Source organism: Pan paniscus, chromosome 14, assembly GCF_029289425.2.
Source record: "Pan paniscus chromosome 14, NHGRI_mPanPan1-v2.0_pri, whole genome shotgun sequence".
NCBI lineage: Eukaryota > Metazoa > Chordata > Mammalia > Primates > Hominidae > Pan > Pan paniscus.
This window is the reverse complement of record NC_073263.2, coordinates 69,384,772-69,411,741: the sequence shown is the minus strand read 5'-3', so window position 1 is coordinate 69,411,741 and position 26,970 is coordinate 69,384,772. Positions and strand designations below refer to the sequence as shown.

The 26,970-nt window shown below is 36.7% G+C and overlaps 1 pseudogene across 1 annotated transcript in view; it reads right to left on the bottom strand.

The window, feature by feature from the left end:
• LOC100981612 (olfactory receptor 7E24-like) overlaps positions 1-25,991 on the bottom strand; it is a 62,504-nt pseudogene extending 36,513 nt beyond the window's left edge. Inside the window, exon 1 of the transcript XR_010109656.1 lies at positions 25,768-25,991. The product of XR_010109656.1 is annotated as an olfactory receptor 7E24-like (transcript). The remainder of the gene's footprint in view (positions 1-25,767) is intronic.
• Between the last annotated feature and the right edge of the window lie 979 nt (positions 25,992-26,970).

Genomic DNA, 26,970 nt, shown 5'->3' with positions numbered 1-26,970 from the left:
TTAAACACTATTAGTCCTTCACCATTTATATGATGTTAACAGTGAATTTTTTATATAAGCCATTAATCATAGTGCAAAAATTCCTTTCTAATCATAATTGAGTTTTTTAAAAAGTAATGAAAAAGTTTTAGATATTTTTGAAAGTTTTTTTCTGCCTCAGTTGAGATAATCATGTGCTCCTTTCCCCCTTCATTCAATTAATGTGTTGTATTACATTGATTGGTTCTTTTTTTTTTTTTTTTTTTTTTTTGAGACGGAGTCTCGCTCTGTCGCCCAGGCTGGAGTGCAGTGGCGCGATCTCGGCTCACTGCAAGCTCCGCCTCCCGGGTTCACGCCATTCTCCTGCCTCAGCCTCCCGAGTAGCTGGGACTACAGGCGCCCGCTACCACGCCCGGCTAATTTTTTGTATTTTTAGTAGAGACGGGGTTTCAGCGTGTTAGCCAGGATGGTCTCGATCTCCTGACCTCGTGATCCGCCCACCTCGGCCTCCCAAAGTGCTGGGATTACAGGCGTGAGCCACCGCGCCCGGCCCATTGATTGGTTCTTGTATGTTAAACTGCTGTATTAGTTTAGTCTCTCATTGCTATAAATAGATACCTGAGACTGGGTAATGTATGAAGAAAAGAGGCTTAATTGGCTCATAATTCCACAGGCTGTACAGGAAGCATGATGCTGACATCTGCTAGGCTTCTGGGAAGGCTTTAGGAAAGTTACAGACATGGCAGAAGGTAAAGCAGTGAGTGCTTCACGTGACCAGAATAGGAGGAAGACCGAGTCGAGAGGGAGGAGATGCCACACACTTGAAACAACCAGGTCTCATAAGAACGCCATCAAAGGAAAAGCACTAAAGTGGGAAATTTGCCCCCATGATCCAATCGCTTCTCACCATGCCCTACTTCCAACACTGAGGATTAAAATTTGATATGAGATTCAGGTGGGGACACAAATCCAAACCATATTAACTACCCTTATATTCCTAGGGTAAAACTATTTCCTGGTGTATAATGATACTAATATGGTTCTAGATTCGATTTGCTATTATTTTCCTGAGTTTGTTTTACATCTATAGTCACAAGTGACCATTTCCTATAGTTTTCTTTTCTTGTAGTACCTTTGTCTGGTTTTTATATCAAGGTAATGCTGGCTTCATTACATGAGTTAGTCAGTGTTCCCTTCTTTTCAATTATTTGGAAGAGTTTGACAGGAGTTCACTTCAATTCTTCATCAAATGTTTGAAAAAATTTACCAGTGAAGTCATGTGGTCCTGGGCTTGTCTTTACTGGGAAGAATTCAGTTACTGATTCAATCTCTTTATTTGCTATAAGTATGTACAGATTTTCTATTTCTTCCAGAGTCAGTTCTGATTACAGAAATTTGTTCATTTCATCTAGGTTTTCCAATTTTGACATATAATTGTTAATAGTATTCTGTTATATTTCTTTTTATTTCTGTAAAATTATTAGTATTATCCCATTTTCTATTCTAAGTTGGTAATATGTATCTTTTTTTATCTTAATGTAGATAAAGTTTGATAACATAATTGATTTTTCCAAATAACCAAATTTTGTTTTGTTATTTCTATTGTTTTTCTATTCTGTATTGTATTTTTCTGTGCTCTAAACTTTCTTTTCTTTTGCTAGATTTGGACTTAGTTTTCTCTTTTCCTAATTCGTTAAGGTGTATTATAAAGTTGTTCATTTTAGATCTTTCTGATTTTAGTAGGTGTTTAAAGCTACATTTTTTCCTCTTGGCCACGATTTATCTGAATCTCATAACTTTTTGTAAAGTGTGTTTTATTTGTATTTTTTCAAGGTATTTCTAATATTTCTTTTCAAAAAAAGTTGAAACTTGTTCATTGTTCCATTTTATTCCATTTTATTCCATTATAGTCAAAATAGATATTTTATATGCGTATTATCTTTTAAAATATCAGACTTTTTGTGGACTAATATATGATCTATCTTACATTCCAGGTGCACTTGAGGAAAATATGTATTCTGCCGTTGCGTAGTTTTCCAGCAAATAATTAGTCGGTCTAATATTTTTACACTATTCTTCAAGTTCTCTATTATTGACTTTTTGTATGCTTGTTCTATTCATTATTAAAAATTTGGTTTAGAATTCCCCAATTATTATTGTTTAACTCTTTTTAACTATTTCATTAATTTTGTCTGGTTATTATTTTAACTTCTTTCCTTTTCCGTATTGTTTTAGTTATTTTCTTAGTAATTAACTTGTGCATTACCATTGATAACTTGACCTTATAGCAACATAGTTTGAATAATACTATCATAGTTTTATTAATATACAAGCACTGTGCTCCTATACATCTCTGTCACTTTGCCTTCATATTTTTATTGTCACGGATTACATCTTTATACATTGTCTCTCTTTTAAGATAAATATATAATTATTGTTTTATGCATTTGCCTTTTAAATAATATAAGAAAAAAGGAGCTACAAACCAAAAATACAATAATACTGGTAATTATATTTAATCTATGCAGTTATCTCTACCAGTGTTCTTTATTTTTTCTCATGGCTTCAAGTTACTGTCTAGTGTCCTGTTGCCTCAAGCTGAAAGACACCCATTTGGCATTCCTTGTAATACACATTGACTAGTAATAATTTCCCTCTGTTTGTGTTTGTCCAGAAATATCATAATTTCATCTTCATATTTGAAGAATAGTTTTTTCAGATACTAAAAACTTGGTTGAGATGTTTTGTTTCTGTTTTGATTTTCTTCCAAGAATTTAAATATGCCATCCCACTGCCTTCTGGTTAAATATATTATCTCAATCCATAGTCTGATGAGAAATCAGTTATTAACCTTATTGAGTATTCCTTGTACATGATGAATTACTTCTCTCTTGCTGCTTTCAAATTCTCTGTCTTTGGGTTTTGACAGTCAGACTATATTTTTTGGTCTGCATTTTTGGGTTTATCCTGCTTGGAGGGCTTTGAGATTATTGGGCATGTGTATTCATGTTTTTCATCAGATTTGAGTAGTTTTGGGCTATTATTCTTCAGCTATTTTATGCCTCTTTTAATTCATTTTCTTCTTCTATGGAGTCTCCCTCTCTCGCCCAGGCTGGAGTGCAGTGGCGCGATCTTGGATCACTGCAACCTCTGCCTCCCAGGTTCAAGCAATTCTCCTGCCTCAGCTTCACGAGTAACTGGGATTACAGGCACGTGCTACCACTCCTGGCTAATTTTTTTGTGTATTTTTAGTAGAGATGTTGTTTCCATGTTGGCCAGGCTTGTCTTGAACTCCTGACCTCAAGTGATCTACCTGCCTTGGCCTCCCAAAGTGCTGGGATTACAGGCTTGAGCCACGATGTCTGGCCCTTATTTACTTTAGCTGTTTACTATGGTTTCTTTCATCCCATTGAGTGTATTTGAGACAGTTGATATTTTAATTTTCATTTTATCTTAAATTCAGAGGGTACATGTGTAGGCTTGTTACATGGGTATGTTTAGTGATGCTGGCATTTGGGCTTCTAGTAAACCCATCACCAAAGACTGAACATACTACACAACAGGTGGGTTCTCAGGCCTTGTCACCCACTCTCCTTACCCTTTCAGAGTCCTCAGAGTCTATTGTTTCCATTTTTATGTCCCTGTGTACTCATTGTTTAGCTCCCACTTATAAGTGAGAACAGAGTATTTGCTTTTCTAAGTAAATTCACTTAGGATAATGACTGTATCCATGTTTCTGCAAAGGAAATGATTTCATTCTTTTTTTATGGCTGTGTAGTATTCCATGGCATATATGTACCACATTTTTTAAATTCAATCCAACATTGATGGACATTCATGTTGATTCCATGACTTTGCTATTGTCAATAGTGCTGTGATATACAAGTGCAGGTGTCTTCTTTTTGTATTTTTTTTAAATAAAATACTTTCTTTTCCTTTGGGTATATACCCAGTAGTGAGATTGCTGAGTGAGATGTATAGTTCTTTGAGAAATCTCCATACTGTTTTTAATAGGGGTTTAACTAATTTACATTCCCATCAGCAGTGCACAAGCATTTTCTTTTCTTCTCATCTTTGCCAACATCTATTTTTTTATTATTTTTTAATAATACTCACTCTGGCTGACATGATATCTCATTGTGGTTTTGATTTGCATTTCTCTGATGATTAGTGATGTTGAGCATTTTTTCATGTTTTCTGGCCACATATGTGTTTTCTTTTAAGTGTCTGTTCATGTCCTTTGCCCACTTTTAATGGTTTTATTCTTATTTATTTATTTAAGCTCCATATGGATTTCTTATATTATTCCTTTGTTGGATACATCATTTGCAAATATTTTCTCCCATTATGTAGATTGTCTGTTTTCTCTGTTGATACTTTCTTATCCTGTACAGAAGTTCTTTGGTTTAATTAGGTCCCATTTGTCAATTTTCAGTTTTGTTCCAATTGCTTTTGAAGACTTAGTCATAAATTCTTTGCCTCGGCCAAGGTCCAGAAAAGTTTGTCTTAGATTTTCTTCTAGGGTTTTTACAGTTTGAGGTCTTACATTTAAGTCTTTAATCCATCTTGAGTTAATTTTTATATATTGTGAGAGGTAGGAGTCCAGTTTCATCCTTTTATAAATGGCTAACCAGTTTTCTCAGCATCTTTTGCTGAATAGGGTATTCTTTCCTCATGTTCTTGTTTGTTGAAAGCATTCTCCCTAACATGTGGAACAAGACAAAAGTGTCATTTCTCACCACTCCTATTCAACATAGTTCTGGAAGTCCTAGCCAGAGCCATCACACAAGAGAAAGAAAGAAGACATCCAAATATGAAAAAAAGAAGTCAAATTATCTCCTGGTGGATTACATTATTCATTACTTAGAAAACACTGAAGAGTTCTCCCTAAAGACTCTAGGCCTGATTAAAAACTTCAGTAAAGTTTCAAGATGCAAAATCAAGGTAAAAAAATCAGTAGTATTTGCATACACCAGTAATGTTCAGGTGATAATCAAATCAAGAACTCAATCCCATTTATGATAGTCACCAAAAAATTAAAAAAATAAAATACCTAAGAATATATTTTACCAAGGATGTGAAAAAATCTCTGCAAAGAGAACTACAAGTCATTGATGAAAGAAATCATAGATGACAAAAACAAATAGAAAAACATTCCATCCTCATGGATTGGAAAGATTAATATCACAAAAATGACCATTCTACCCAGAGCAATCTACAGATTCAATGCAGTTCCTATCAAATTACCAACATCGTTTTTCATAGAATTAGAAAAAAAATTCTAAAATTCATGTGGAACCAAAAAAGAGCCTGAGACATTCTCAGTATTATTATGCAGTAACTCTAGAAATTTGATTCTCTAACTGCTCTGGGATTTCTGATTTTTTGTTTGGTGACATGTGAAGCAGTTTTTTACTTTTCCAAATTATTTTTGTAAGATGTGTATTCCTTGCTGTGTGCAGTCACTGAAGTTTCTGTTCTGTTGTCTCTGCAGTCTAATGGTACTACATTTTTTTTTCTTTTCTTTTTTTTTTTTTTTTTTTTGAGACAGAGTCTCACTCTGTTGCCCAGGCTGGAGTGCAGTGGCGTGATCTTGGCTCACCACAACCTCCACCTCCCGGGTTCAAGTGATTCTCCTGCCTCAGCCTCCTGAGTAGCTGGGACTACAGGCGTGTGCCACCATGCCCAGCTAATTTTTGTATTTTTAGTAGAGATGGGGTTTCACTATGTTGGCCAGGCTGGTCTCGAACTCCTGACCTCATGATCCACCTTCCTTGGCCTCCCAAAGCACTGGGATTACAGCTGTGAGCCACCGTGCCCGGCCGGTGACTAAGATTTTTTAAAATGTGTTTCCAAGAAACAAAAAAAATAAAACAAAACTACAAAACAACAAAGGTACACTGGTCCTTTAAATCTTCTTGATCAATGTATCTGGGAAAGCTATGGTGTCCTAGAGGACTAAAACCAAGGCAAAAATCTATGCCAGTTCCTCAGGGCACTGCCATATCCACTAAAGTGCACAATCCCAAAGTTTCGGAGAACATGAATCCAGTTGCCTGCTCTGGCACAGGCCAGCTGCTCCTGAAGTGCAGGCCACTACTTCTTCCTGAGCTTTTGTTATATACTGAGGAATGGGAAATGGTAGCTTGGTTATGCATGCCACGTTTTTGCCTACGTGTAGGAACCTCTCCCTTCATCCAATACTCTGTTGTTGTAAGTGTTTAAGCAGGTATCACTGTTCTGAATTACTTAATTGTAAATCTCTCTTTCCAGCTCAATTGTTGCTTTGGTAGAGGGGTATTAGACAATAATGTCAAAGAGGAAGGAAATGGAAAGAAGGAAGACAAATCATGCAGCATTTTGTAGTCCATTGGAAAGAAAAATATATCTCTGATGAGTGAAATGGGTTGAAGGTTTTTAGGAAAAGAGTATCATGATCTGAATGAGGTTGCGAAAGGATAATTCTTGCTGCTATGGCTTAGCAGTTTATTGGATATGTTTGGTAAAAAAAAAAAAAAAAAGTGACGGATAGTGATTGCCTAGTGAATATAGGAAAGAGTGTTGTCAGGCACACGCAACTGCTATCATCTGTGAAGGCTGTAGGTGGAGCAGATTTTGGCAATAAGATCAAGAGTTCACTTTTAATAGAAGATACTGTAGGGGGTTGAAATATTTATGAAACATTCAAATAGAGATGTGAAAGAGTTGAATAGAGCATGGAGTTTGAGATAGGTATTTGGTAACCAACATATAAATAGTATTTAAACTATTGGGCTATGCCAACCAATGGGTTCTGTGTCTGCAAATGTCTTCATTTCAGCTTAATTTTTGAAGGACATAGAATTCTAGGCTAGCAATATTGTAGTCTGGCTTCTATTTGTGTGTGTGTGTGTGTGTACATGTGTGTGTTGAGTAATCAATTTTCATCCTGCATTTTGCACTTTGAAAGGTAACCTTGAATTTTTTCTGCAGTTGCTTTTAAGATTTGCTTTTTGTCTTGATTTATCAAAAGGTATACTGTGATGCTTCTACATGTGGATTACTTTCTTATTTTTTCTGCTTGAGGTATGCTAATCTAGCATCTGTGTGTTGTCTTGAATCAATGTTATGTATTCTCAACCACAATCTCTTCAAATTCAGTTTCTGGTCCATTCTCTCTCTTTTATAGATCTTTACTTACATATATGTTAAACCATATCACTGTATTCTATATATCATACCATGTCATTTATTTATTTATTTATTTATTTATTTATTTATTTATTTAGAGATGGAGCTGCACTCTTGTTGCACAGGCTGGAGTGCAATGGTGTGATCTTGGCTCACTGCAACCTCCACCTCTCAGGTTCAAGCGATTCTCCTGCTTCAGCCTCCTGAGTAGCTGGGATTACAAGTGCCCCCCCACCAGGCCCGGCTAATTTTTGTATTTTAGTAGAGACGGAGTTTTACCATGTTGGCCAGTCTGGTCTCCAACACATGACCTCAGGTGATCCACCCACCTCAGCCTCCCAAAGTGCTGGGATTGCAGGCTTGAGCCATTGTGCCTGCCCCTTTTTTGATTTTTAAACTTTTTGTCCTTTTGTAATTTAGTCTAAATATTTACTTATGGGTAGTATTCTATTTAATGAAAAATCCCTTCACCTTTTCTAATGTTATATTAAATCCATCCTTTCTGCTCTTCATTTTAGTCAGTATATTTTTAAGTTTTGCTTAAGAGTTTCTAGATTTCTAACAAAATTATCTATTATTTTATTGTCTAGCATACAGAAATTATATTTATTTCTACACATAATTTCTGTAGGTTCTTTTTGTTACACTGATTTTTCCACATGTTGTCTACCTGCATTTATTTGTACCTAGCTATGTTTGTTCGTGTGTGGATGTTATATTTAGAAAATTGTTTTAGAAATATTTTGAAAATTATAATAATATCACCCTCTGGGGATTTTTTTTTTCTTTCTTCCAAGGAGATAGAGGGCACAATCACTCCAGCATCATCCTAACGCAATGTCTAAGATTAGAATGATTTGAAGGTGCACTGCAGTCTCTGTATTATTCTGAATTAACCTTTCTCATAGAATTCAGACCTTCAGTATCTCCACCCACTGTGATAGGGTTCATCAGGCTATCCTTCCTTGGCAAGACATGGAATCAAATCCTTCTCCTCACCTTCCTAGAAGGCTATCAATGCTCCACTCTACCTCCTAACTTTCAGCTGCCATCTCCATAATTAAATAGTTTCAGGAGTCTCTATTGCCAGGCTCACTCCCTGGTTTTGAGCCTTTCCTGGCTCCTTGTCTGGTAATTATTTGTTATCTTCTTAACTTGCCTGTGCCTTCACTTATTCAGGGAGATTACTATTGCTGTTGCTGTTCAGCAGCAATCCTGAGTGAGGTTTGTTCCACATTACTCACTCACCATTATTTTTCTTCTTCCTTGGAGCAGGGTTATTCTGTTACGAGATGCTGTAACGTCCTGAGTTCGTTGGCTTCCAGCCAGGAGGTGACGCTTTTAAGAGAGCACCAGCTGCGTTAGTGGAAGGGGGATATAACCTTGCCCCAAGATGGCCAGGATAAGCATTCGGGTTTCTCAGACGATGGGCGAAGTCAGAAAATTCCCAAGAGTTTATGTCTTCTGTGTTCAGGTACTGGGCAGTAGAGAAATAGTATCAGGTGGGGGCAGGGTTAGGGAGATCTGAGCTCAGACTATCCTTGGGTGGGGCTTGCCACGGTCACTGTGCGGGATGGAGGGGTGGTTCTTGAGCCAATGGGGTTCAGAGGGAAATGTGGCTGCCTCTGTCGCCAGGGAAGTGGGGGAAAGCCGGTAGCAGTAGGCCTCACCCAGCTCCCTCACAGTTGGTGTGGCCGGTCTGGCTCCTGCAATGCCCTGCCAATAGCACGAGTTTATCTCCAGGCAGACCATGACCCAAATTACTCACTCACTATTATTAAAGAGAGACCTGTCTTTATGAATCTTCAATCAAATCTCTGGTTCAATAATTATTTAATCAAAAAAATCTAAGTTTTTGAAATAGTGACACATATCAATATATTGACTTAAACATCCAGGTCTGTGTTTAGTAATAATGCTCTAATTCTCTGGGTGGAAAGCTCTACATACATTCATGTACCACATAATGACATTGCAGTCAGCCAAGAACAGTGGTTGCATAAGTTTATGATGCCATTTTTGACTGTACTTTTTCTATGTTTAGATATATTTAGATACACAAATACATACATTGACTTACACTCGCCTTGATATTCAGAACAGTAACATACTGTACAGGTTTGTAGCCTAGAAGCAGTAAGCTATACCATATTACCTAGGTGTATAGTAGGCTATTTCCTCTAGGTTTGTGAAAGTACATTCCATGATGTTTGCACAGTGATGAAACTGTCTAATGACACGTTTCTCAAAATGTGTTCCCATTGTTAAGTGATGCATGAGTGTGTGTGTATATATGTATATATAAAACATGTGTGTGTATATATAACTACATATGTATATATAAAACATATGCTTGTGTATGTATATACCTGCATATGTATATATGTATATCTCCTATTATTGGTACTTCTTGGTAGTTTGATGTGGAGTTTAATTTCTATTCACTGACTTTTTTTCTCAGTTTTTCAGAACTATCATTTTACTTCATGTTCCCTGATACTGCAGAGCACATGAAAACTATGAAAATTATCACAACTTCATGTAGTGGCTCAAAGGGATATCATTAGTTAACAAGATAATGAAATGAACATTTTGGAAAGAGGTATTAAAAATTACAGCTGGTAAAATTGAAGCAAATGTTGGAGAGATTAGATTTTTAACTAGAACAAGGAAGAAAGCAATGTACTGCTTATTCTTCAAGTCATCATCTTCATTATTATTTTGCTAGCAACATCAGCATAGAATGTTATGCTTTGCCTTTTATGTATGTCCAATATATTAAGAACATCCTATAGATTTAATACTAATGTTTGTGTCTATATTTGAGTAATTTTCTAGTTACTATTTTTGGTTTGCACATATACCCTACTCTTCAGATTAACTCAACACCTCAATTGCAGAAGTCACACAGTTTAAACTGTGACATTTGTGATCAGAGAAATCTGCATTCCCTAATTATTGAAACATTCTTCCAGCATGTAAAATATGAAAGGATCATAATATCCTCTCTGTCCTTCAAGTTAAAGATACATTCTGTGATCATAATTTAAAGGTAGCATACAAATGCATCAGGCTTATTTCAACATTTGTCTCTATACTTTCTCAAATGTTTATATAATAAAATTACTAATTTTTTGATAGTAGAGTTGTATAACTTCTTATCCTTTTGCCTGAGGCAAAATGCTAGTATTTGATTTATCTTCTGTACTTGTTTTTCTTTTAACAATATGAACTTTTTCCCAGACAAGTGCAATGCTGTGTGTGACCCCACAGGGAAATATTTTTCTTTTTAAGGAATGTGTACAAAGTACTTAATAAGTCATGTCATCCCATGATTTACTGTATATTATATTTTTGGTGACTACAGTTAACTTTCTCGGTCTCTAGATGCCAACATTTTAATAAAAACAAGACATTTTCAACGAAATGTCAGAAACAAAATGATCAAAGTGCTGTGGGAGCAGTTTGGCAACAGTTTGAGCTTTGAATTTCCTATTCACTTTCCAAAATATTCACTTAAAAAGCATTTATTGAAGCTGAACTGCCTTTATCAGCCTGATCAGAGCACCATAAAGAGCATGCATGATTCAACTGCCTTCCCAAGCTTTAAAAAATATAACTTTGATATATGTCTCACAAGTGCAGCACAATAGTTTTCATGCTCACGTTTGTTAAGATTTAGTGCAGCCATTAAAGAACAGAAGGGCTCTTTGGTGGCAATCCTCAGACATACCAAATATCCCAAAGCAAAACCTTCTACAAATCAGAGATTAAGGTACTGACAAAAATTTCCACTTGATTGCAGTTTTCCCCTTTAAACCTTATATCAGGAGTGACTATCTTTTCGATCAAATCTCTTAGGGAGGTGAATAGATAGGTTTTTTCCCTCTTGGAGGAAAATATCAACTGAGAGATAAAAAGTGACATTTTATGTGCCTTGTCCAAAAGTCAGTCGATTCATTTAAAAAACGGTGTGTGAGACTGACCTATACATGAAGCTTGTGGCATGTGTCTTGTCAAGTATTGATCACTTAAGTCTTTACTGTTTGCCTACTGCAATGTAGCTAATAATCTCTTTTTATTTAGTTTGTGGCTTTGAATTCTTATCATGGCTTTGCTGATTTCTCTGGGACCTATTAGATCTTGCTTTTGCTGTGCAAATGGCTATGGAAATTAAGCTTGCTGAAGCACTTTTCCTGGGCAAACACTCTTTGTTTTCTATCAGTTCATGTGTCAAGTGGTTTGCATGCAGATAGGGTACATTTGGAAGCAGCGGGCGCCATCAATCTTCATGACTTTGCTATATACATCGTTTCACCTCTCCCTGGTTCAATGGGAGATTGTAAAGGATGGCTGAGCAATCAGGCTATTCCCTTTGACTGACATCAAGGTATTTCATCTGATTCACTTTAGCACTTTCGGTTCAATGCTGGAAGCTTAGAAAATAGGGCACTAGGTGATGTGGTCAAATGTCCACATATTTTAACATAGTTGCTATCTCTCCTAAATTTCAAAATTGTATTTTTGAACTTCATTTACAAATCAGAAGCAAAGCTGAATTTGGTTGGTTTATGTGTGTCCTCTACTCATATTATTGTCCTAAATTCTTGAAGGGTTAGTACGATGGCTGCCTTACTGCCTGCATGACTTCACTGAGTTATTTCTCATGGAACTGAAGATATATGTCATTTACTTATTATTAATAACAGTTACAGAAAGTAACTCACATTGATGGGGCCATATGTTTCACTTGTTTGCATTCTAAGATGATCTACAGTAAATGAATTAAACTTCATTCCTTTTCAAGGCAGTAGTTGATATAGATTGAGGAAGTTATAATATGTATATTACAGTTTAAAAGTCTCATTGCACCAAGTATTCTCTGTATGTGTGTTCATGTATGTCTTGGTGTATATCTGTATATATAGAGATACAGGTATAAAAAGAAAAGGAGAGAAGATGTGCTATTCTATCATTTATCAAGATTAATGAATTGACCAATAGTGTTCAGTGTTATGCAACTCAGTGTGTCTACTGCTTCCAGTTAACAGATGGAAGAAATAACTCAACAGAAACCTAAAATATATTGGCTACATATAATAGCCACAAATTTTCATTTGTATTTTTCTTGAAATGATATTTGTATCAAAATGTCACAATGGAACTACTATAGATAGAAAAGTAATAAGTAATATAATTACTTTTTAATTTCAAAGCCATATCCAATGATCATTTGCATTAGCTAATCAAGTTTATGTATAAATATCAGAACCATATTATATATACATAAATGAGGATGATGAAAGAAGAAGGTAAATTTTTAGAAGCTGCACATATGTTTGCTCTAATCAATAATGACATAGAAAGATTCAAACTCTTTCCAAATTGGCAGAATCCTTTAGTACTTCAAATGTTCTAATGTTTGGTTTATAAATAAATATATGTTGAAGATTCCATGAAAAACACTCAAACATTCTTAAATCTGAATTCTGAATTGGTGAACAAAGTTAAAATTGTGAAAAAGTCTGTATTTGTGCATGCCTCTGTGTGTTTGTGTGTTTGTAGACTCACTAATGAAAATATATAATTCTTGATGCTTACTCACTGAAAACAAAGTTACCAATTAGGATATTTTAGAAAATATATTCTAAGGAATATATGTCATTTATTTATTATTAATAACTGCATTAAAATGGTAGTTTTTTGTGTTAAAAATACAAATGTTCTCAGAATTTATGATTCCTCTTTAATGTGTGTAGTATTATTTAACCCTATTGCTTCGGAATAATTAGACTTTTAATGAATTCATATTAGAATATATTTATTAGGTTGGTGCAAAAGTAATTGCATTTTGGTCATTACTTTAATGGCAGAAACTGCAATTACCTTTGCACCAATCTAATATTTTGAGTAGTTAAAATGTGTAAGCATAATTATTTGCAATCCCATTTGCCCTTTGTTCTTCTCTTATTAATAAATAATTGGACTTTGAAAATTACATTTATCCATTATCAATCTTTTCCTTTAAAGACTCTTTGTCCTCTGCACCTCACACTCCAAGTCCAATCATGTGGCAACAACAAGGAACAGTTACATTCTGATGAAACTCTGGACATAGTTGCTTAGTTCAGAGATGAGCAGTAGGTGTAAGCTGATGAATCAGAGTTATTCTCTGGAACATGACCAGGATGTACACAATAGAATAATCTCATTTTTGTCAGAATAACTTTTTCTACATTAAAAGTACTTAGAGGCAGGGCATGGTGGCTCATGCCTGTAATTCCAGCACTTTGGGAGGCTGAAGTGGGCGGATCACCTGAGCTCAGGAGTTGGAGACCAGCCTGGACAACAAAGCAAAATCCCGTCTCTACTAAGAATACAAAAAATTAGCTGGGCATGGTGGCATGTGCTTGTAGTCCCAGCTCCTCGGGAGGCTGAGGCAGGAGAATCGCTTGAACCCGGGAGGCGGACGTTGCAATGAGCCGAGATCACACCACTGCACTCCACCCTGGGCGACAGAGCGAGACTCCATCTCAAAAAAAAAAAAAAAAAAAAAAAAAAGTGCTTACAGAAATGCTTAGCATATAGTAAGTTCGTAAAAAGTGCCAGTCATTATTAATTTATTATTATTATTTGTAGATTTAGAGAATGAGAGAGTCAAAATCTTGGTTTTAAATTACAAAAGCCAGTCTTTTTTTCCTTATTTTGAGGCAGTGTCTCACTTTGTCCGGCAAGCTAGATTGCAGTGGCAGGATCATGGCTCACTGCAGCCTTGACCTCTTGGGCTCAATTGATCCTCCCACCTCAGTACCCCCACCCCCCAGTAACTGGAACTATAGGCATGCACCACCACTCCCAGCTAATTTTTTAACGTTTTGTAGAGACAGGGTCTCACTATGTTACCCAGGCTGGTTTCAAATTCCTGGGCTCAAGTGATTCTCCCACCTGGGCCTCCCAAAGTGCTGAGATTACAGGCATGAGCCATTGCATCCATCATCAAAGGCCAGTCTTATAGACAGTTTGCAAAGAGGCTCCCATGTGCAGGAGTGGAAATGCAAACAAAGCTGAGGACCAAGCAGAGGATTTCATTGTCAGAATAGTTGAGCTCCAAAGAAGGCTGGCGTGCTGTATGAAGGTCTGATTTTTGGCTGGGAAATAATGTGACCTTAATCCATGTGATAGGAATATCTGGTTTGATTTTTTTTTTTTTTTTGAAATTTTGTATATTCAGATTCCTCTGAACTTACTGGTCCTGCAGAAATGGTCCACTCATCCACATTTTGCATTGGCACACATTTCTTGTTTGAGATGTTACAAAGTTCTGTTTCAGGACTGTAATACTCCTTCTCCAATCAGGATCTGCTCCCACTTCCCACTACTACTATAGGATTAAGTTACACCTGCTGAAGATATGAGAAAAAAAAAAAAAGAGAGAGAGAGAGAAAAGAGACTTAAAAAAAAAAAATCAGAGGATCCGAAAGACCTAGCTAGCATGTACCACTAGAAAACAAGAGTGTGAGGGACTGAATTTTGAAGTCCTTTGATGATGAGAAAATTTATTGATTTTGGAGTACTGACCTGAAATAAACTGTTTAGCTACTTGTAAAAAACTCCAGGACATGAGGTAAACTTGCTACTAGAATGACTTGTAGAAACAGGGAAAAATCAATGGACTACTCTAAGTGACATTGAAATGTCAGTATTGCCGTTGCACACTGTAAAGCAATGGGTTAAAATACTCAGAAATAGGCCTACTGGAATGGCAATTTTATATAAGGGCTTAGAATGTGTCAGATTATGTTGCAGGGGAATATCACATGATATGCCATTTACCAAGTGTGCTAGGAATATGTTAGTGAGGGGGCACCAGGAAATGTTTGATGGTGGCCCTCTGTGTAAGCCACTTTTGACAGTATGAGAAGCCATTAGGGAACTAGGCTTATTGACAGCCAGCAGGACGGTAGGACTCTGAAACAATGGTACTTGATTATTGACGGTCAACTGGATGCAGTTATTGTGATATGTGGCAAGGTCAAAAGGGCACATGGGGAGACTCACTTGTAGCAAATTAAAGAAACGGCATCCCTAATTATAGAAATTGGCACCTCAGGGAAAAAATGACTGGGCATTAAGCAAAAGGGACCTACTCATTTATAATCATTTAATGAAAGCAAAAATGGATGACCAGGAGGCTGAGGGATGTCACTGTAAAAAAAAGTCAGCACCTTTTTCCTAGATTTTAGTACTGAGAATGTTTTTTGACCCAGACTCTCCAGACTCTTCGAGTGTTGGAATCCCAGGTGGAAATGTCCTGCAGCACCAATCAAAGATAAACATGTACTGAGGAAAGGGAAATCTTGAAATACTTGGATGTGTCTTGGATACAGGGCCATTAATAATGAAGGATATGGAGAATCATAATGACACTCTTATTAGATCGGGGGATTTGGAATACATGCAACAAGCGAAGTCTTGTCCAAAGTTTGACTCCTGCTGTCTCCACTAGTTCTTGAATCCATCCAGTGATCAGTTTCCTGGTTTATGAATGTATAATCAAAACAGACATAATTGGTAGCTGGCACAGGGTTTTTGGCCTGTGGCATGAGATCATGATATCATCATGGCAAAGGGAAAGTGTAAGCCTGTAATAATTCTGCCCCCAGCCTCAGCCAAATAAGTAAATTAAAAACAAAACAATGATAAAAAAATCAAATATATATTTTTTGATAAGAGCATAAAATTTATTACCATTTTTAAGTATATAAAGCAAGCTCGTCCAGCCTATGGCCTGTAGGCCACATGTGGCCCAGGAAGGTTTTGAATGCAGCCCAACGTTAATTCATAAAATATCTTAAAACATTATGAGACTTTTTTTGCTATATATATATTTTTAGCTCATCAGCTATCATTAGTGCTATCATATTTTATGTGTTGCCCAAAACAATTCTTCTTCTTCCAATGTGGCCTGGGGATGCCCAAAGACTGGACGCCCATGAAAGAATGTAGGCATTATAGTTTTGGACATACGCTCAATTAATATTCAAGACAGATCCCGGAGAATAAGGGTAGATTATCACAGTCATAACGAAATAACATCCCCAATCGCAGCCACGATGCCAAATGCAGTGCCTTTGCCAGAGTATACTAACAAATACAACCTCAGGTAAACGGTATGTGGCCATTCATTTGTTGAAGGTGTTTTTTGTTTGTTTTCTGGCTTGCTTGCTTATCTTTGCTTTTATCTCCTTATCAGAAAAGAGGATCACAAGCAGTTTACGTTCACATAGAATGGAAAATAGTATATGCTATATATTAACATCAGGGGTATGCTTACTCTCTTACCGTTTGTATTAAGAAAGTCTATAGAGAGGTGCACTGCCTGGTTCTTCTGAAAATCACATTGATCCACTTTACTGTTCATATCATGTTAATTGGTCCAAATGAATAAGAGGACTGCTAAATTAGAGACCTTATTATGACCAAGCCTCAGAGGGTGTAAAATAAGCCCTATGCTGATGTGCCTACAAAATCAGTTAAATTATCAAGAGACCAGTGGTCAAAGGCATGTTGAAATACTCTTCCAAAGGAAAAATTAATATATTTTACATTTTACACCATGAAGAGGTAGTAGTGCCTGGTAGCCTATTCAAGCACTGGAGGCAGCATACGCAACATCTGGGGACACTGCTCCACACCATACATTGGGTGATTTGAAAAGCTGCCGGGTTTGTGTGAGATACAGAGCAGGAAAGGACTCTGCATCAGGACCAGGCTAAAGTGAAAGCAGCTCCAAAGCTTGATCCATAAATTTCAGACACTGTGCCATTAGAAATGGAAGAGATAGAAAAGGACGCTGTGTGGAGTTTATGGGTATCCCTGATGAAAACATCAAATCTGAGGGGGCTGTCGGTAGCCAACTGCAGCTTATAGCTTTTTCATGGATGCCTCAGCTTCAGAGAGCTTCTGGAAGCAACCCGCATCAAATGGCCATGGGGTATAACCCAGGACAACTATGAAGGATTTGATAAAGGCTGCCATTAAGCTTGAATTGCAGCACATTTCCATTTTAGAGTCAGTTTCCTAGGGAATTACACCATCAATATTAATAATTTTGTGGGCTTTTTAAATGTTAATTTTTTAGTGCAGTTGATTAAAATAATTGATATTAAACCCAATATATAATTGACTGATATGGTTTGGCTCTGTGTCTCCACCCAAATCTCATCTTGTAGCTCCCATAATTTCCACATGTAGTGGAAGGGACCCAGTGGGGGATGATTGAATCATGGGGGCAGGTCTTTCCTATGCTGTTCTCATGATAGTGAATGGGTCTCACGAGATCTGATGGTTTTAAAAATGGGGGTTTCTCTGCACAAGCCCTCTCTTTGCCTGCTACCATCTGTGTAAGATGTGACTTGCTCTTCTTTGCTTTCTGCCATGATTGTGAGGCTATTCAGGCCATGTGGAACTGTAAATAAATCTCTTTTTTCTGTAAATGGCCACATCTTGGGTATGTCTTTATCAGCATTTTAAAAATGAACTAATAAATTGACCCAAGATTAGTTTATAGAAAACTAAATTTTATTAATTGGAAATAAACACAATTTTCCATATAGCTGGATTTTTCTTTGCTAATATGTTAAGATACGTGAGGTAGGCCTATTAACAATCTTACTACTATTGCCATTATTAGATTTTGATTTCTAGTTTTATAATCCTGTAAAGTAATTTGGAATAATTGTCTCTTCTTCTGGTCTCAGGAAGGGTGTGATGTTTTATTTTTTTTTTTTTAAGTTGTGAAGCTCGGATTTATTTATTTATTTTTATTTTTTTTGTTATTATTACACTTTAAAGTTTTAGGGTACATGTGCACAATGTGCAGGTTTGTTACGTATGTATACATGTGCCATGTTGGTGTGCTGCACCCATTAACTCGTCATTTAACATTAGGTATATCTGCTAATGCTATCCTTCCCCTCTCCCCCAACCCCACAACAGGCCCTGGAGTGTGATGTTCCCCTTCCTGTGTCCAAGAGTTCTCATTGTTCAATTCCCACCTATGAGTGAGAACATGTGGTGTTTGGTTTTTTGTCCTTGCGATAGTTTGCTGAGAATGATGGTTTCCAGTTTCATCCATGTCCCTACAAAGGACATGAGCTCATCATTTTTTATGGCTGCATAGTATTCCATGGTGTGTATGTGCCACATTTTCTTAATCCAGTCTGTCATTGTTGGACATTTGGGTTGGTTCCAAGTCTTTGCTATTGTGAATAGTGCTGCAATAAACATACGTGTGCATGTGTCTTTATAGCAGCATGATTTATAATCCTTTGGGTATATACCCAGTAATGGGATGGCTAGGTCAAATGGTATTTCTAGTTCTAGATCCCTGAGGAATCGCCACACTGACTTCCACAATGGTTGAACTAGTTTACAGTCCCACCAACAGTGTAAAAGTGTTCCTATTTCTCCACATCCTCTCCAGCAACTGTTGTTTCCTGACTTTTTAATGATCGCCATTCTAACTGGTGTGAGATGGTATCTCATTGTGGTTTTGATTTGCATTTCCCTGATGGCCAGCAATGTGAGCATTTTTTCATGTGTTTTTTTGGCTGCATAAATGTCTTCTTTGGAGAAGTGTCTGTTCTTATCCTTCGCCCACTTTTTGATGGGGTTGTTTGTTTTTTTCTTGTAAATTTGTTTGAATTCATTGTAGATTCTGGATATTAGCCCTTTGTCAGATGAGTAGGTTGTGAAAATTTTCTCCCACTTTGTAGGTTGCCTGTTCACCCTGATAGTAGTTTCTTTTGCTGTGCAGAAGCTCTTTAGTTTAATTAGATCCCATTTGTCGATTTTGGCTTTTGTTGCCATTGCTTTTGGTGTTTTAGACATGAAGTCCTTGCCCATGCCTATGTCCTGAATGGTATTGCCTAGGTTTTCTTCTAGGGTTTTTATGGTTTTAGGTCTAACATGTAAGTCTTTAATCCATCTTGAATTAATTTTTGCATAAGGTGTAAGGAAGGGATCCAGTTTCAGCTTTCTACATATGGCTAGCCAGTTTTCCCAGCACCATTTATTAAATAGGGAATCCTTTCCCCATTGCTTATTTTTGTCAGGTTTGTCAAAGATCAGATAGTTGTAGATATGCGGCATTATTTCTGAGGGCTCTGTTCTGTTCCATTGATCTATATCTCTGTTTTGGTACCAGTACCATGCTGTTTTGGTTACTGTAGCCTTGTAGTATAGTTTGAAGTTAGGTAGTGTGATGCCTCCAGCTTTGTTCTTTTGGCTTAGGATTGACTTGGTGATGCAGGCTCTTTTTTGGTTCCATATGAACTTTAAAGTAGTTTCTTCCAATTCTGTGAAGAAAGTCATTGGTAGCTTGATGGGGATGGCATTGAATCTATAAATTACTTTGGGCAGTATGCCCATTTTCACGATATTGATTCTTCCTACCCATGAGCATGGAATGTTCTTCCATTTGTTTGTATCCTCTTTTATTTCATTGAGCAGTGGTTTGTAGTTCTCCTTGAAGAGGTCCTTCACATCCCTTGTAAGTTGGATTCTCAGGTATTTTATTCTCTTTGAAGCAAATGTGAATGGGAGTTCACTCATGATTTGGCTCTCTGTTTGTCTGTTATTGGTGTATAAGAACGGTTGTGATTTTTGTACATTGATTTTGTATCCTGAGACTTTGCTGAAGTTGCTTATCAGCTTAAGGAGATTTTGGGCTGAGACAGTGGTGTTTTCTAGATATACAATCATGTCATCTGCAAACAAGGACAATTTGACTTCCTCTTTTCCTAATTGAATACCCTTTATTTCCTTCTCCTGCCTAAATGCCCTGGCCAGAACTTCCAACACTATGTTGAATAGGAGTGGTGAGAGAGGGCATCCCTGTCTTGTGCCAGTTTTCAAAGGGAATGCTTCCAGTTTTTGCCCATTCAGTATGATATTGGCTGTGGGTTTGTCATAGATAGCTCTTATTATTTTGAGATACGTCCCATCAATACCTAATTTATTGAGAGTTTTTAGCATGAAGGGTTGTTGAATTTTGTCAAAGGCCTTTTCTGCATCTATTGAGATAATCATGTGGTTTTTGTCTTTGGTTCTGTTTATATGCTGGATTACATTTATTGATTTGCGAATGTTGAACCAGCCTTGCATCCCAGGGATGAAGCCCACTTGATCATGGTGGATAAGCTTGTTGATGTGCTGCTGGATTCGGTTTGCCAGTATTTTATTGAGGATTTTTACATCAATGTTCATCAAGGTTATTGGTCTAAAATTCTCTTTTTTAGTTGTGTCTCTGCCCGGCTTTGGTATCAGAATGATGCTGGCCTCATAAAATGAGTTAGGGAGGATTCCCTCTTTTTCTGTTGATTGGAATAGTTTCAGAAGGAATGGTACCAGCTCCTCCTTGTACCTCTGGTAGAATTCGGCTGTGAATCCATCTGGTCCTGGACTTTTTTTGGTTGGTAAGCTATTGATTATTGCCTCAATTTCAGAGCCCATTACTGGTCTATTCAGAGATTCAACTTCTTCCTGGTTTAGTCTTGGGAGGGTGTATTTGTCGAGGAATTTATCCATTTCTTCTAGATTTTCTAGTTTATTTGCATAGAGGTGTTTGTAGTATTCTCTGATGGTAGTTAGTATTTCTGTGGGATTGGTGGTGATATCCCCTTTATAATTTTTTATTGCATCTATTTGATTCTTCTCTCTTTTCTTCTTTATTAGTCTTGCTAACGGTCTATCAATTTTGTTGATCTTTTCAAAAAACCAGTTCCTGGATTCATTAATTTTTTGAAGGGTTTTTTGTGTCTCTATTTCCTTCAGTTCTGCTCTGATTTTAGTTATTTCTTGCCTTCTGCTAGCTTTTTTTTTTAAAGTTTATCTATTTTTTCTTTAAAATCAGAAGTAATTATCAGCATTACTTTAGTGAACAATGTTTATTTATCTAGATCTAAGTATTTACTTTGTATTATTTGTTTTTTATGTTTTTGATGGAGTCTCCCTCTGTCACCCAGGCTGGAGCATGGTGGCGCGATCTTGGCTCACTGCAACCTCCACCTCCCGGGGTTCAAGCAATTCTGCTGCCTCAGCCTCCCAAGTAGCTGGGACTACAGGCATCTGCCACCATATCCAGCTAATTTTTGTATTTTTAGTAGAGACGGTGTTTCACCATGTTGGCCAGGATGGTCTTGATCTCTTGACTTCATGATCCACCCACTTCAGCCTCCCAAAGTGCTGTAATTACAGGAATGAGCCTGTATTATTCATCTCTTACATATCAGGTATTCATTCTGTGATTTTTATTTTATTGCCTAAAACATATCTGTTACAATTTCTTTTCTTTTTTTTTTTTTTTGCCAGTAGTACAACCTATCAACTTTTGTTTTATGAAAATATTTCAAATTTCTCCTGGTTTTTGAGGATGATTTTTCTGTGTATAGATTTCTAAGTCTGGAGTTATTTATATTATTACATTGACTATATTACTTCACTCTTATGAATTTTTGTTTTACATGTGTCTGATAATTCCAATAGCAGAAGGTTTTTTCTCTCCTTCCTGTTGTTATATGCAGATACACCTACATATATTAATATATAAATGAATATGCATTTATATGTGAACACAGAAACGCAGACACACATACATACATATTCATTTATTTATTTTCTTCCTTGTCTTTGTGCCAAATGGCTTTTGAGTGAGTGATTCATTTCCAAAAAATTTTTGTGTCAGACCATTTTAGGGCTCAGAATGAAGGAGTAACTCTAGCAGGTATTTGTGTATATTTCTATGCTTCAGAAGGTACTAATTTTAGGAACTACTTTAAACTAAATTAATGATTGGATGGTCTTCCCCACCTAGGTATGGTGAACTTCAGCTCAGTGTCTGCCAGAGAGGCGCTATATTTACACTTTCTCAACATCATTTCCCCATGCTCTGCTTAGCACCAAAGAGACTTCCGCTTAATTTAAAGCCACATTCCCTGAAGGCTGATGATAAAATTTTATTCTGGGTTTACATTTACACTGAGAGTGTATCCTTTGGATGGTCACATCATTAGGAGAAAGGAATCTTTTATAAGACTCCACAATTTAGGTGGCTCTGAAATTTGTCTTCTGGTCCCGGTATTTTTCCTGATCTTGAAAATCAATATTTGTAGACGTATCCATGATAGTCAAACTCAAAGAAGCAGAAAAGGCAATAGTGGTTGCCAGGGCCTAAAGAAAAGAGAAATAGAGAGTTGTTTTTGAATAACTCTAAAGTTCCAGTTCTGCCATATGAATAAGTAGAGATTTGCTCTGCCACGTAGTGGCTATAGTTAACAATAGACAACATGTATTTAAGAATTTATGAGAGTAGATCTCATGTTAAGTGCCCTTACCACAAGAAAAAACAAAAACAAAATAAAAAACAAAAGGACGCTTTGAGAGGTGTTAGACATGTCTATTACTTTGATTGTGGTAGTGCTATCACAAATGTTTGCATTTGTCCACACTCATCAGATGGTTCACATTTAATATGTTTGGTTCTTATATATGTTCTACCTTAATAAAACTGAAAGAAAAAGAAAAACGTCAATGCTCCATTTCCCTTATTTTGTAAAATAATTTCATAAAAAAACAGCTTCAGTAATATTTATATCTCTTGGTTGCTACTATCACAAATATTTTTGGCTTGATAATTACTCACTATCTTGCTAGTTTTATGCTTTTAAAATAAGTTAAAACTTTTTTACCAAACAATTTTTATTAATTTCACCAGAAGATTTGAACAGGACTACTGTGTTTCTACATTACTAGTATTCCTAATTGTTTTTAAGATTTTTAACATTGCAATTTTTTTCCTAAATGCTTATTACCTAATTAACACTTTTAAATGTTCTTTGAGAGTCTAAATGAAATGCGTATACTGTCTTGGGAATAATGCTATGTATGTCCATTAATTTGAACTTGTCATTTTCATCATCTCAATCAATACTTCATATCCTAATTAATGTTTCATCAAATTAATCTTTAAATTTCTAAAAGAAATAAGTTAAATTATTTCACTAGAATTGTGAATTTATTATTCTTATATTAATCAATAGTGCTTGCTTTATACACTGTAAAGCCATGAGGGTTAGTGTATTTTTTTAAATTTCAGATTACATGTCTTCTTTGTGGTGTTTGATCTTACATAAATTTGAAACACCTTTTTGGGATTATTTTCTATTGTTTTTATTGTTGTAAATTGCCAGCGCTATTTTCCTCATGCTTTTATTTTTAAAATTCCAGAGTAGTTTTGATATATAATACCTAAACGTTCTAAAAAATGTTATTTTCTTGAGAATAACTTAGCTTTCTATACAGGGAACCCAGAGACTCAATATCTACCTGGCGTTGAGCTCTGGCTCAAACTAAAAAATTTAGCTTCTATGAAAAAGGAGCAAGGAAGAGTCTTTAAGTAACCTGGCTCCCCAAACAGAGCTTTCTAATCAATAAGCTCATTAATTTTACTCAGGTTTTTGTTGTATTCTTTGGATCTGTGGACTTGCTACACTCTATTTTTTATAAAATGCCATTCCCAATCTTTGATTTTCATTACAAAGAAAATACTTAAACTGTTTCATGTACTTATGATACTCTGCTTACCACATCAATAAATGTTTATATATAATTTTGTAATATATATATATGCAGAGGTATATGTATCTGTATGCATGCTTATATATGTATATGTGTGTGTGTGTATAGTTGGCCCTCCATATCCATAGGTTTCACATCCATGAATTCAACCAAATATTAACTAAAAAATATTCAGAAAAACCCTCCACAAAGTTCCAAAAAGCAAAAGTTAAATTTGTTGAACCCAGAGTGCTATGTTAAATCCATGAGACTGAAGTAATGTGTAGGCATTATATTAGGTATTATAAGTAATCTAGAAATGATTTAAAGTATAGCAGAGGATATATGTAAGCTGTGTGCAAACACTGTACTGTTTTATATGAGACTTGAGCATTCATGAATTTTGGTATCATTGGGGGTCCTGAAACCAATTTCCCACAGATACCAAGAGATAACTTCATATGTGTGTGTGTATGTATGTATTAATATGTAATTTTGAGGCATTCAACACATTAAAGTAGTTATAAGTTTTCACAGCTGTCATTTTGATTTAATATTTAATTATTTTAATATTTGGAAAACCATTCATAATGTATGTGGTAAATTATATGGTTTCCTTTTAACACCATAAATATAAATGTTATAATTTCATTTATTAACAAATGCTTTTGTTTACATTTACTACTAAATGCTCAGCAGATAATTTTCCTGGATTACAGAAGTTTATAATATTTAGAGAAACTTTATTGGTTTGCATTAATGACATAACAGCATTTTAACTGCATTTATGGACGCTATTATTACTTGCTTTTCAAAACAATATAAATAGGCCACTATAAAATTCCTGATATATATTCTTAATTATTGAGTTATCTGTAGGGTTTTTAATGTTTTTTCCCTCTTAGAATCAATCAGTTTCATTGAAGTATTACAATTCATCTGCATATATAAAGCATTTATTGAAAAATACTTAGATTAGAATTTCTGTGTTAATAGTAGATATTTTTATGAAGATCTAGAGAAATAAGGCAGTTATTTTTAGCAAAATAATCCTAGTAGAATTGGTGAATCTTCTGAGGAGATTAAGGAGCATAAATAAATTAAGTAATAGTTGGGATAAATGTTGTCAGCAAAATGGCATAGTAGATGATCCCAGCTTTGTCCCCCAACAACATCAAGAAGACAACAGTTAGACAGCTATTTACAAAAACAGCACTGGAGAGCTCAGGATTCCATTTAAGAAGCTGCAGCAGCATGGTAGAGCAAAAAACCTGGGAATAGCTGTTAAAAGTAAGTCAGATGAAAATTTTCATTTTACCTATATTATGCCATCCCGCAGACTGGCATTGCTCAGCATGAAAAAGGAAAGTCCTGTTCTGTGGGTTTTCCTTGCAAGGAAAGGGAGAGCAAATGGATGACCAGCTTTTCCACTCTTTTAGGGCACTGTCCAAAGAACCTGCCTCACTTTCAGGGCACCCAGATTGCTGGGGAGATCAGCATAGCTGAGACATCTGGAGATGGCTTGCAACAAAGAAGAAGGACAAGGGCTATCAGTATCAGCCACAGGAGGGTGCCACCATGGTCCCTGGTGACTTGCTCTGCACAGGACGCCAGCGGCCTTCACTACTGAGAACATCGACAGCGGTTGGGCTGCAACACACACTTTTCTGCAGCTTTCACCACTAAAGACTCTGCAGCATCAACCACCGCAGCTTTGCCACCAAGAGCTCCAGTCATGTGCCTTTGCAGGCTCCAGCCGCCTGAGCCTCCATGCCTCTTCCTTACTCTACCCAAGAGCTGTCCAGCTGGTGCCACTACAGACACCCTGGCCTCAAGATTCAGCATGGCCACTGCTTATGCACCTGAAAATGGCTCATACCCACACCACCAGCCCTGGCCTACAGCTGGTCCCTGCAAGCACTTGCATACACATTTTCAGCCCCAAATCCCATAGTCATGGTTATGATTGCTGCTGGCATCTGCCTCCATGGATGTACCTACTGTAGGCCCCAGGCCCTGCCACCATGTTCATGCACACTGCTAATCCAAGCCACTCTTGCCTTTAGCCTTAGTTCTCCACTGCTGGGCCCAGAGGCACTGTGGAGGACTCCAACAGCCCTCACATTCCCTACAGACCCTCCATAGCTCTCACCAACAAGGACCTCACAGTTGCCAACATCATAAACATCAGTTGCGTGAGCTGACAAGGCACCATGTTCCTCCATACCTAGAAGCAACCACTTCCCTCCACACATGGTGTAAGGTGCTATAGCACTCTCTAGCATGCCTCCCAACCCCTGCAGTTGAAGGTCTGTCTTTACCAAGCCCAGTCCGTAAGTCAGGAAGAGGTGACTGCTTCTTCAAATGTGCAGGTACCTATGCAAGGCCATGATCAGGAAGAATCAGGAAAACATGACACCAGCAAAAGAACACAGTAAACTTCTAATAACTGACACCAAAGAAATGAAGATTTGGCCAGGCATCATGGCTCACACCTGTAATCCCCAGCAGTTTGGGAAGCTGAGGCGGGTAGATCATGAGGTCAGGAGTTCAAGACCAGCCTGGCCAACATGGTGAAACCACTTCTCTACTAAAAATACAAAAATTAGCTGGGCCTGGTGGCAGGCACCTATAATACCAGCTACTCAGGAGGCTGAGGCAGGAGAATCATTTGAACCTGGGAGGCAGAGGTTGCAGTGAGTCGAGATCACACCATTGCACTCCAGCCTGGGTGACAGAGCAAGACTCCATCTCAAAAAAAAAAAAAAAAAGAAAAAGAAAAAGAAAAGAAATGAAGATTCACAAATTGCATCACAAACAATTTAAAATAATAGGTCTAAAGAAGTTCAGTGAGCTACAAGGGAACACAGATTAACAATTTAACAAAACCTGGAACACAACAAAAGAACAAAATGAGAAGTTCAACAGAAAAAAGAAAACATAAAGAAGAAGCAAACAAATTTCTGAGCTGCAGAATACAACTGAGTTAGAAAATGAGAGCATCAATAGCAGACTCAAAGCAATATAATAAATAATAGAGAATTTCAATACCCTACTTTCAACAATAGATAGATCATCCAGACAGAAAATCAATAGAAAACACTTGATTTACCCTACACCACAGACCAAATAAACCTAACAGGCATATACAGAATATTCCAAAAGTAAGAGAATATTTTCCCAGATAGATCATATGTTAGGTCA